General features: G+C 43.9%; 1 long non-coding RNA gene and 1 other non-coding gene across 2 annotated transcripts in view; one reads left to right on the top strand and one right to left on the bottom strand.

Moving 5' to 3' along the window:
* The window catches only part of LOC116274906, a 34,035-nt gene that overhangs the window by 18,490 nt on the left and 2,468 nt on the right, over positions 1–13,077 (bottom strand). The window lies entirely within an intron of this gene.
* LOC116275151 lies at positions 10,193–10,323 on the top strand. Its single transcript, XR_004184108.1, has one exon. It is a non-coding gene; the product is annotated as a small nucleolar RNA SNORA76 (small nucleolar RNA).

A 13,077-nucleotide genomic window follows, 5' to 3' on the forward strand; every position in this document is an offset into this window, starting at 1 on the left:
ACTTCAGCCTGGGGAACAAAGCAAGACTCTGTCTCAAAAAAAAAAAAAAAAAAAGGCCGGGCGCGGTGGCTCAAGCCTGTAATCCCAGCACTTTGGGAGGCCGAGACGGGCGGATCACGAGGTCAGGAGATCGAGACCATCCTGGCGAACACCGTGAAACCCCGTCTCTACTAAAAAATACAAAAAAAAAATAGCTGGGCGAAGTGGCGGGCGCCTGTGGTCCCAGCTACTCGGGAGGCTGAGGCAGGAGAATGGCGTGAACCCGGGAGGCGGAGCTTGCAGTGAGCTGAGATCCGGCCACCGCACTCCAGCCTGGGGGACAGAGCCAGACTCAGTCTCAAAAAAAAAAAAAAAAAAAAAAAAAAAAAAAAAGGCTGGGCTCAGTGGCTCACGCCTATAATTCCAGCACTTTGGGAGGCCAAGGTGGGAGAATCACCTGAGGTCAGGAGTTTGAGACCAACCTGGCCAACATGGTCAAACCCAGCCTCTACTAAAAATACAACAATTAGCCAGGTGTGGTGGCACACACCTGTAACCCCAGCTATTCAGGAGGCTGAGGCACAAGAATCAGTTTAACCCAGGAGACAGAGGTTGTAATGAGCCAAGATTATGCCACTGCACTCCACCCTGAATGATACAGTGAGACGCTGTCTCAAAAAAAAAAACAAAAAAACCAAAAAAAAACCTACCGATTTTTGTATGATATATTTTTTTTTAATTTTTATAAAAGACAGGAGTTTCTCCATGTTGGCCAGGCTGGTCTCAAACTCCTGGACTCATGCAATCCTCCAGTCTTAGCCTCCCCAAATTGCTAGGATTACAGTGTGAGCTACCATGCCTGGCCTCATACGATATTTTTGTATCCTGCAGCTTTACTGAATTTATTGATCAGTTCAATAGTTTTTTGGTGGAGTCTTTAGGTTTTTCCAAATATAAGATCATATCATCTACAAACAACAATAATTCAACTTCTCCCTTTCCAATTTGAATGCTTTTTATTTCTCTCTCTTGTCTGATTGTTGTGCCTAGGACTTTCAGTACTATGTTGAATAACAGTGGTGAAAGTGGAAATCCTTGGTGTGTTCCAGATCTAAGGAAAGGCTTTCAGTTTTTCCCCATTCAGTATGATACCAGCTGTGCGTCTGTCATATATAGCTTTTTTTTTTTTTTTTTTGAGATGGAGTTTCGCACTTGTTGCCTAAGCTGGAGTGCAATGGCACGCTCTCAGCTCACTGCAACCTTGGCCTCCTGGGTTCAAGCAGTTCTCCTGCCTCAACCTACCCGCCTCGGCCTCCCAAAGTGCTGGGATTACAGGCTTGAGCCACCGCGCCCGGCCTTTTTTTTTTTTTTTTTTTGAGACGGAGTCTCGCTCTGTCGCCCAGGCTGGAGTGCTGTGGCCGGATCTCAGCTCACTGCAAGCTCCGCCTCCTGGGTTCCTGCCATTCTCCTGCCTCAGCCTCCCGAGTAGCTGGGACTATAGGCGCCCGCCACCTCGCCCGGCTAGTTTTTTGTATTTTTCAGTAGAGACGGGGTTTCACCGTGTTAGCCAGGATGGTCTTGATCTCCTGACCTTGTGATCTGCCCGTCTCGGCCTCCCAAAGTGCTGGGATTACAGGCTTGAGCCACCCCGCCCGGCCTCGTTACTTCTTATTAGTCTCTTCAGGTTTTGAATTTCTTCATGGTTCAATTTTGGTAGGTTGCATGAGTATCTAGGAATTTATCCATTTCTTCTAGATTTTCCAATTTACTGGTATATAGTTGCTCTAATGGTCCTTTGAATTTCTGCAGTATTGGTTGTAATGTCTCCTTTTTCATCTCTGATTTTATTTATTTGGGTCTTCCGTCTTTTTTTCGTAGGCTGGCTAATGGTTTTTCGTTTTTCTTTATCTGTTAAAAAAACAACTTTTGCTTCATTGATCTTTTGTATTTTCTTGGTTTCAACTTCATTTATTTCTGCTCTGATCTTTATTGGTTCTTTTCTTCTACTAACTTTGGGTTTGGTTTCCTCTTGCTTTTCTAGTTCTTTAAGCTTCATTATTAGGTCATTTATTTGAAGTTTTTCTTCTTTTCTTGTTTTTTGTTTTTGTTTTTGTTTTCTGGGACAGAGTCTAACTCTGTTGCCAGGTTGGAATACAGTGGTGCAATCTCATCTCAGTGCAACCTCCACCCCCTGGGTTCAAGTGATTCTCCTGCCTCAGTCTCCCAAGTAGCTGGGATTACAAGCACGCACTGCCACATCCAGTTAATTTTTGTATTTTTAGTGGAGACAGGGTTTCATCATGTTGGCCAGGATGGTCTCAATCTCCTGACCTCATGATCCGCCCTCCTCAGCCTCCCAAAGTGCTGGGATTACAGGCGTGAGCCACTGCACCCGGCCTTTTCTTCTTTTTTGATACAGGTACTTACAGCTGCAAACATTCCTCTTAGTACTGCTTTTGCTGTATCCAATTGGTTTTGGTATGTTGTGTTTCCACTATCATTTCTTTCAAGAAATTTCTCAATTTCTTTCTTAATATCTTCATTGACCCACTGGTCATTTAGGAGCATATTGCTTAACTTTATTTTTATTTTTTATTTTTTTGAGACAGAGTTTTGCTCTTGTTGCCCAGGCTGGAGTACAATGGTGCAGTCTCAGCTCAGTGCAACCTCCGCCTCCTGGGTTCAAGCAATTCTTATACCTCAGCCTCCCAAGCAGCTGGGATTACAGGTGCCCGCCACCATGCCAGGCTAATTTTTGTATTTTTGGTAGAGACAGGGTTTCACCATGTTGGCCAGGCTGGTCTCGAACTCCTGACCTCAGGTGATCCACCTGCCTTGACCTCCCAAATTGCTGGGATTATAGGCATGAGCCACCGCGCCCAGCAATATTGCTTAATTTTCATGTATTTGTATAGTTTCCAAAAATCCTTATTATTGATTTCTAGTTTTACTCCAGCGTGGTCAGAGAAGATACTTGATATTATTTGAATTTTTTGAATGTTTCAAGATTTGTTTCGTGGCCTAACGTATATGGTCTGTCCTTGAAAAGATACATGTGCTGAGGAGAAGAATGTATATTCTGCAGCTGTTAGATGAAATGTTAGGTAAATATTATTAGGTCCACTGTCTATGGTGTAGATTCAGTCCAAAGTTTCTTTGTTGTGTTTTGTCTGGACGATCTGTCTAATGCTGAAAGTGGAGTGTTGATGTTTCCAGCTACTATTGTATTGGGGTCTATCTCTCTTTTCAGTTCCAATAACATTTGCTTTATATATATATCTGGATGCTCCAGTGTTCGGTACATATATATTTACAATTATTATATCATTTGTCAAATTGGCTCCTTTATCATTATATAATGACCTTCTTTGTCTCTTTTTATTATTTTTATTTTAATTTATTTTATTTTTTTTGAGACAGAGTCTCACTCTGTTGTTCAGGCTGGAGTCCAGTGGTGCAATCTCAGCTCACTGAAACCTCTGCCTCCCAGGTTCAAGTGATTCTCCTGCCTCAGCCTCCTGAGTAGCTAGGATTACAGGCACGCACCGCCAGGTCTGGCTAATTTTTGCATTTTTTTTAATAGAGATGGGATTTTGCCATGTTGCCCAGGCTGGTCTCAAACTCCTGACCTCAGGTGATCCACCCACCTTGGCCTCCAAAAGTGTTGGGATTACAGGCGTGAGCCACCGTGCCTGGCCCTTTGTCTTTTCATAGTTTTTGCCTTGAAATCTGTTATGTCTGATATTAGTATAGCCACCCCTACTCTTTCTTGGTTTCCATTGGCATGGAATATCTTTCTCCCTCCATTTATTTTTGGTCTGTGGGTGTCTTTATAGGTGAATTGTGTTTCTTGTAGGCAACAGATCTTTGGGTCTTTTTTTTTTTAATCCATTCAGCCACTCTGTGTCTTGATTGGAGAGTCTAGTCCATTTGCATTCAATGTTATTTGTACATAAGAACTTATTCCTCCATTTTGTTATTTGTTTTCTGAATCTTTTGTGGTCTTTTCTTCCTTCTTCCTTCCTGTCTTCCTTTTAGTAAAGGTGATTTTCTCTAGTCATATGTTGATTTTCTTGCTTTTTACTTTTCGTGTTTGTGTTGTATATTTTTAGATTTGAGGTTAGCATGAGGCATGTTAATAATACCTTAAAAACCCATTATTTTAAACTGATTATAACACAGAACATAAACAAACTAACAAGCAAAAAGAAAACTAGGGCCGGGCACGGTGGCTAACGCCTGTAATCCCAGCACTTTGGGAGGTCAAGGCAGGTGGATCACACTGTCAGGAGATTGAGACCATCCTAGCTAACAAAGAGAAACCCCATCTCTACTAAAAATATAAAAAATTAGCTGGGCATGGTGGCAGGCACCTGTAGTCTCAGCTACTCAGGAGGCTGAGGCAGGAGAATGGTGTGAACTCGACAGGTGGAGGTTCCAGTCAGCCAAGATCACACCACTATACTCCAGCCTAGGCAACAGAGTGAGACTCCGTCTCAAAAAAAAAAAAAAGTAAAAGAAAACTAATGAAAACTCTATACTTTAGCTCTGTCTCCCCACTTTTTAACTTTTCGCTATTTCTAGGCATATCTTACTGTACTACGTCTTGAAAAGTAGTTGCAGTTATTATTTTTGATCAGTCTATCTTTTCATCTTTCTACTTTAGAAATGAGTAGTTTATACACCACAATTGCAGTGTTATGTTATTCTGTATTTTTCTGTGTACTTACTATTACCAGTGAGTTTTGTAACTTCAGATGATTTTTGTTGTTGTTGTTGCTATTGCTGAGACAGGGTCTTGCTTTGTTGCCCACGCTGTAGAGCAGTGGCACGATCCTAGCTCACTGCGGCCTTGAACTCTCAGGTTCAAGCATTCTTCCCATCTCAGTCTCCCAAATAGCTGGGACTACAGGCATGTGCCACCACGCTCAGCTAACTCTTTTAACTTTTTTGTACAGACGAGATCTCACTGTGTTGCCCAGGCTGGTCTCAAACTCTTGAGCTCGAGAGATTCTCCCTCTTCAGCCTCTCACAGTGCTGGGATTACAGGCATGAGCCACTGTGCCCAGTTCCTTCAGATGATATCTTGTTGCTCATTAACATCTTTTTCTTTTAGACTGAAGAATTCCCTTTAGCATTTCTTGTAGGACAGGTGTGGTGTTGACAAAATCCCTCAGCTTTTGTTTATTTGGGAAAGGCTATTTCTCTTTCATGTTTGAAGGATGTATTTTGCTGGATATACTATTTCTAGGGTAAAAGGATTTTTCCTTCTGCACTTAAATATGTCATGCCACTCTCTCCTGACCTATGAAGTTTCCACTGAAAATTCTGCTGCCAGATGAATTGGAGCTCCATTGTATGTTATTAATATTTGTTTCTTTTCTCTTGCTACTTTTAGGATTCTTTCTTTATCCTTGACCTTTGAGAGTTTATTAAATGCCTTGAGGTATTCCTCTTTGAGTTAAATTCTTGGTGTTCTACAACCTTCCTCTTTGTTTTGTTTTTGGGGTTTTTTTCTTTTTTCTTTTCTTTTTTTCTCTTTTCTACAATTTTCTTTTTTTTTTTTTTTTTTTTTTTGAGACAAAGTCTTATTCTTGTCCCCCAGGCTGGACTGCAATGGCGTGATCGCGGCTCACTGCAACCTCTGCCTCCCAGGTTCAAGTGATTCTCCTGCCTCAGCCTCCCGAATAGCTGTGATTACAGGCCCCTGCCACCAGGCCCAGCTAATTTTTGTATTTTTAGTAGAGACAGGGTTTCACCATGTTGGCCAGGCTGGTCTCGAACTCCTGACCTTAGGTGATCTGCCCACCTCAGCCTCCCAAAGTCCTGGGATTACAGGCGTAAGCCACCGCTCCCAGCCTTACAATCTTCTTATACTTGAATACTGATATCTTTCTCTAGGTTTGGGAAGTTCTCTGTTATCCCTTTGAACAACCTTTCCACTCCTATCTCTCTCTCTCTCTCTCTCTCTCTCCCTCCTAAGGCCAAAAACTCTTAGATTTGCCCTTTTGAGGCTGTCTTCTAGATCTTGTAGGCATGCTTTACTTTTTAAAATTCCTTTCTCTTTTGTCTCCTCTGACTGTGTCTTTTTTTTCTTTCTTTCTTTCTTTCTTGCTTTTTTTTTTTGAAATGGAGTCCCACTCTGTCACCCAGGCTGGAGTGCAGTGGCGCGATCTCAGCTCACTGCAAACTCCACCTCCCGGGTTCACGCCATTCTCCTGCCTCAGCCTCCCAAGTAGCTGGGACTACAGGTGCCCGCCACTATGCCCGGCTAATTTTTTTGTATTTTTTTAGTAGAGGCGGGGCTTCACTGTGTTAGCCAGGAAGGTCTCGATCTCCTGACCTCATAATCCACCCACTTTGGCCTCCCAAAGTGCTGGGATTACAGGCAGGAGCCACTGCACCCAGCCTGTGTATTTTCAAATAGCCTGTCCTCAATCTCACTAATTCTTTCTTCTGCTTGATCAATTCTGCTGCTAAGCAACTCAGACACATTCTTAAGTATGTCAATTGCATTTTTCAACTCCAGAATTTCTGCTTGGTTCTTTTTAATTATTTCAATCTCTTTGTTAAACGTATCCAATAGGGCCAGGCACGGTGGTTCACACCTGTAATCCCAGCAATTTGGGAGGCTGAGGCAGGCGGCAGATCACCTGAGGTCAGGAGTTTAAGACCAGCCTGGCCAACATGGCAAAACCCTGTTTCTACCAAAAATACAAAAATTAGCCAGGCGTGGTGGCATGTGCCTGCAATTCCAGCTGCTTGGTGGGAGCCTGAGGCATGAGAATCACTTTAACCCAGGAGGAGGAGGTTGCAGTGAGCCGAGATCACGCCACTGCACTCTAGCCTGGGGGATAGAGAGAGAGACTCTGTCTCCAAAAAATAAAAATAAATAAATTTATCTAATAGGATTATGAATTATTTCTCTGTGTTATCTTGAGTTTCTTTCAATTTCCTCAAAACAGCTACTTTGCATTCTGTCTGAAAGGTCACTTATCTGTCTCTCTCGGACTGGCCCCTGGTGCCTTATTTAGTTAATTTGGTGAGGGTATGTTTTCCTAAATGGTCTAGAAGCTTGTGGATGTTTGTCAGTGCCTGTGTATTGAAGACTTAGGTATTTTTTATAGTCTTCACAGTCTGGGCTTGTTTGTACCCATCCTCTTTGGAAAGGCTTCCCAAAGGGCCTTGGGTGTTGTGATCTAAGTTTTTGGTTACTGCAACCATATCTGCATTAGAGGACACCCCAAGCCCAGTAATGCTGCAGATCTTGCAGATTCATGAAGGTACCACCTTGGTGGTCTTGGTTAAAATCCAGAAGAATTCTCTGCATTACCAGGAGCAGATTCTTGTTCTCTTTCCTTACTTTCTCCCAAATAAATGGTCTCTCTCTCTCTCTGTCTGTCTCTCTGCTGAGCTACCTGGAGTTGGGGGAATAGGTGGCACAAGCACCCCTGTGGCCACCACCACTAGGACTGCTCTGGGTCACATCGGAAGCCAGCACAATACTGGGTCTTGCCCAAAGCCTGCCTGCAGCCCACTACCTGATTTCCGCCCATGTTTGCTCAAGGCCCGAGGGCTCTACAATCAGCAGGTGGTGAAGCCAGCCAGGCTTGTGTCCTTCCCTTCAGGGCAATGAGTTACCCCAGGCCCCAGGCAGGTCCAGAGATGTTGTCTGGTAGCAGGGCCTGGAGTTGGAAACCTTCGAAATCTACCTGGTGCTTTATTCTACTGCAGCTAGGCTGGCACTGAAACCACAAAACAAAGCTCTTCCCACTCTTCCCTCCCTTTCCCAGGGCAGAGGAGTCTCTCCCCATGTCCACCACCACAGGCCCACAGAGAGTACTGCCAGGGCACTGACGAAGTGCACTTAAGGCCCAAGGACTCTTCAATCAGCTTGTGGTGAACGCTGTCAGGCCTGGCACTCACACTTTAGGGTAGTGGGTTCCCCTCTGGCCCGGGATAGGTCCAAAAATGCTGTTCAAGAGCCAAGGCCTGGAATCAAGTACCCCAAAAGCCCACTCAGTGCTCTTCCCTACTGTGGCTAAGCTGGTACCTAAGCTGATTTTTGGTTCTTATGAAGGTGTTCTTTTGTGTAGACAGTTGACAAATTTGGTGTTCCTTCAGGGAGGACAATAGGTGGAGGCTTCTATTCAGCCATCTTGTTCCTCCTCCTATCCCAAGGCATTAAAATATTGATTAGGGCCAGGCATGGTGGCTCACGCCTGTAATCCCAACACTTTGGGAGGCTGAGGCAGGCGGATCACCTGAGGTCAGGCGTGTGAGACCAGTCTGTCCAACAAAGCAAAACTCTGTCTCTACTAAACATACAAAAATTAGCCAAGCATGATGGTGCATGCCTGCAATCCCAGCTACTTAGGAAGCTGAGGCAGGAGAATCACTTGAACCCAGGAGGCAGAAGTTGTAGTCAGCTGAGATCGTGCCACTGCACTTCAGCCCAGATAACAGCAAAACTCTGTCTCAAAAATAAAATAAAATAAAATAAAAATAAAATAAAATAAAATAATAATATAAAATAAAATATTGAGCCCAGGAGCAGTGGCTCATACCTGTAATCCTAGCACTTTGGGAGGTGAGGCAGGTGGATCACGAGGTCAGGAGTTTGAGACCAGCCTGGCCAACATGGTGAAAACCAATTTCTACGAAAAATAAAAAAATCAGCCAGGCATGGTGGCATGCTCCTACAGTCCCAGCTACCCGGGAGGCTGAGGCAGGAGAATGGCATGAACCCGGGAGACGGAGCTCGCAGTGAGCCGAGATCACCCCACTGCACTCCAGCCTGGGAGACAGAGCAAGACTCCATCTCAAAAAAAAAAAACCTGCTAACAATAACTTGACAACAGCAACCATTAGCAACAAGTTAAATAATGTTTATGGTACACCCTAAATCAGCAAAAGCCCAAATCCCGCTAAAAGATTCCACAGATTAGTCTGGGCAGCATGGTGAGAACCCCTCTCCACAAAAAGTTGAAAAATTAGCTGGGCATGGTGTTGCACACCTGCAGTGCCGGCTACTTGGGAGGCTGAGGCAGGAGGATTGCTTAAGCCTGGGAGGTCCAGGCTGCAGTGAGCCATGGTTGCACCACTGCACTCCAGCCTGGGTGACAGAGAGAGACCCTGCCTCAAAAAAAGAAAAAAGAAAGAAAAGAAAAAAAGATTCCACAGATTGGTTTTCCCCACCTTGACTTGAATTGGCTTAGTTCTTGGATTTTAATTTCATTTAATCTTCCCACTGCAGCCTCCTGAGTAGCTGGGACTACAGGCATTGTACCACCATGCCCAGCTAATTTTTATTTTTTGTAGAGACAGGGTCTCACTACATTGCCCAGCTTGGTCTGGAACTCCTGGGCTCAAGCAATCCTCCCACCTCGGCCTACCAAAGTGCTGAGATTATAGGCATGAAGCACCGTGCCCAGCCTATTCTTGGATTTTACACTGAGATCTCTTGATTTAGTCTGAAGCGCTTCTCCAAATGCAACAGCTATTAGTAGTTGGTATTAAGCAGCACCTTGTTTAGTCAGTAAATAACCTAAAGTGATTCTATTGTCCAGCATGATTGTAGCAAATGAGTTAGAGGTTTTTTTTGTTCAGCAAGTATAGCAGACAATCTTGTCTATACAATTTCATTTGCCAGTTCCACTGGAAAGGGCACTTTCTAACACAGCATTCTAAACTAGGCACCTCCAATGCAAGGTTGAGACTTATACATGAAGGGATGGAAACCACTGTGTCTGACTGCTAATTGAAGATTTGTATTTCAAAAGGCATAGGGTTGACAGAACATTAGGTCATCTGAGAGACTAGCAACATTATTAAATTCCCAAAATGGCATATAAACCACTTCCAGAGGCCTCATTCCTTCTTCTCGTCAAGACCTACATTAATAGTAACATTACTGACCGGGCACAGTGGCTCCCACCTGTAATCCCAGCACTTTGGGAGGCCAAGGCAGGTTGGTCACGAGGTCAAGAGATCGAGACCATCCTGGCCAACATGGTGAAACCCCGTCTCTACTAAAAATACAAAAATTAGCTGGGCGTGGTGTGTGTGCCTGTAATCCCAGCTACTCTGGAGGCTGAGACAGGAGAATCGCTTGAACCCGGGAAGTGGAGATTGCCGTGAGCCGAGATCGTGCCACTGCACTCCTGCCTGGGCGACAGAGCGAAACTCTGTCTCAAAAAAAAAAACCAAAAACACGCTGCCTTTGTACACCACCGCGCCTCTGTGTGGCGCCTGGGGTCAGGCTGCAGCAGCGCCAGAACACGTGCTTGCATATAACTGGGGCCACCTGGTCCCCCACGGATGGTCCTTTTAACAAGGAGATGGGAAAAAAAATTGATAGTTAATGTGTCCGCTTTTTTTTTTTTGATACTGATCCTGGCTTTGTCACCCAGGCTGGAGTACAGTGGCGCAATCTCAACTCACTGGACAACCTCTGCCTCCTGAGTAGCTGGAACTACAGGCGTGCACCACAACGCCAGGCTAATTTTTTTGTATTTTTAGTAGATAGGGTCTTGCCATGTTGGCCAGGCTGGTTTCCAACTCCTGACCTCAGGTGATCCGCCCACCTCGGCCTCCCAAAGTGCTGAGGTTACAGGCCTGAGGCACCACGCCTGACCTATAGTTAATGTGTCAACTTTTATAAATGAATATAAATATGTCTCTCAAACTTATTTTCACTAAAAAAATAGCAAAATAGAGCTGGGTGCGGTGGCTCATGCCCGTAATCTCCAGCATTTTGGTCAGCCAAAATGGGAGGATCACTTGAGGCCAGGAGTTCAAGACCAGCCTGGTCAATATAGTGCACCCCCATCTCTATAAAAAATAAATAAATAAATAAATAAATAAAAAAGAAAAGCAAAATAGAGCTTTTGAATTGTCCATTTAAAAAAATATTCTAGGTTTGGCAGATAAAATAGCTCTGACAAAAGTTTTGGATTAGTTAAAATCTAGAAAATGCCAAGCAAATTTAATTATTTTTATTATCTCTTCTTTTATAAGATGAAGTAGTAAATCTTTGTAGTTTCCTTGAAATACAATGGAAACACAGAAAACCCCTAAGGCATTTAAAGGGTGTAAAAGTCATCTTAATTATTTCATAATTCCAAATATACAGCCTGAATTTGAGGAAAGGACTATCAAAAAGACTTGTCAGAACAGAAATAAAGATCACAGTGAATTCACAATAGCAAAGACTTGGAACCAACCCAAATGTCCACCAATGACAGACTGGATTAAGAAAATGTGGCACTGGGCGCGGTGGCTCACGCCTATAATCCCAGCACTTTGGGAGGCCTAGGCGGGCAGATCACCTGAGGTCAGGAGTTCGAGACCAGCCTGACCAACATAGAGAAACCCTATCTCTAAAAAAAATACAAAACTAGCCAGGCGTGGTGGTGCATGGCTGTAATCCCAGCTAGTTGGGAGGCTGAGGGAGGAGAATCGCTTGCCATCACACTCCAGTCTGGGCAGCAATAGCAAAACTCACCATGGAATACTACGCAGTCATAAAAAAGGATGAGTTCAGGTCCTTTGCAGGGACATGGATGAAGCTGTAAACCATCATTCTCAGCAAACTATCATAAGGACAGAAAACCAAACACTGCACAGTCTCACTCATAGGTGGGAACTGAACAATGAGAACACATGGACACAGGGAGGGGAACATCACACACCGGGGCCTGTCGGAGGGGTAGCAGGCTGGAGGAAAGATAGCATTAGGAAAAATACCTAATGTAAATGACGAGTTGATGGGTGCAGCAAACCAACATGGCACATGTATACCTATGTAACAAACCTACACATTATGCACATGTACCCTAGAACTTGAAAGTATAATTAAAAAAATGTTAAACTTTTAAAAAAAGATCACAGTGAATAGGTACAAAAATACAATTAGATAGAAGGAATAAGATCTAGAGTTCGGTAGCCTAGATCTGGCCTAGGGTGGCTATAGTTAAAATAATTTATTGTATATATTTCCTTTTTTGTTTTTCTTTTTTTTTGAGACAGAGTCTGCTCTGTCACCCAGGCTGGAGTTCAATGGCGCAATCTCGAATCACTGCAACCTCCGCCTCCCAGGTTCAAGCGATTCTCCTGCCTCAGCATCCCGAGTAGCAGGAATTACAGGTTTGTGCCACCATGCCTGGCTAATTTTTGTGTATTTTGTAGAGATGGGGTTTCGCCATGTTGTCCAGGCTGGTCTCAAACTCCTGAGCTCAAGCAATCCTCCCACCTTGGCCTCCCAAAGTGCTGGGGTTACAGGCATAAGCCACCACGCTCGGCCTTTCTTTAATGTTTTTTTGAGACAAGGTCTTGCTCTGTCACCCCGGTTGGAGTGCAGTGGTACAATCTCAGCTTACTGCAGCCTCAACCTCCTAGACTCAAGCAATCCTCCCACCTCAGCCTCCTAACTAGGACTACAGGTACACACCACCAATCCCAGCTAATTTTTGTATTTTTTGTAGAGATGGGGTTTGCCAGGTTGCCCAGGCTGATCTTGGACCCCTGGGCTCAAATGATACTCCTGCTTTGGCCTCCCAAAGTGCTGGGATTACAGGCATGAACCACCGCACCCAGTCCGTATATTTCAGAATAACTAGGAGTGGAGTTGGAATGTTTCCAACACAAATAAATGATAAATGTTTGAGGAGATAAATATCCCAATTACTCTGATTTGATCATTACACATTGCATGCTTATATCAAAATATACCATGTACCCCATAAATATGTACAACTATTATGTATGCATAAAAATTAAAAATAAACATGACAAAATGTACCATTAAGAATATTAGTCCCCCCACCAAAAAAAAAATAAAAACAACAAAAGAAGAAAAAAAGAAAAAACAACAAAAAAAATAAATAAAAAGAAGAATATTAGTCTGAGGCCAGGTGCAGTGGCTCTGGTGAACCCAGAGGTTAAGACTACAGTAAGCCATGTTTGTGCCCTGCACCTTAGCTGGGTAATAGAGACCCTGTCTCAAAACAAAAATAAAACTGGGCAAAGGCTGGGCGAGGTGGCTTATGCCTTTAATATTCCCAGTGCAGCCGGGCGTGGTGGCTCACGCCTGTAATC

Source organism: Papio anubis, chromosome 5 (genome assembly GCF_008728515.1).
Source record: "Papio anubis isolate 15944 chromosome 5, Panubis1.0, whole genome shotgun sequence".
Lineage (NCBI taxonomy): Eukaryota > Metazoa > Chordata > Mammalia > Primates > Cercopithecidae > Papio > Papio anubis.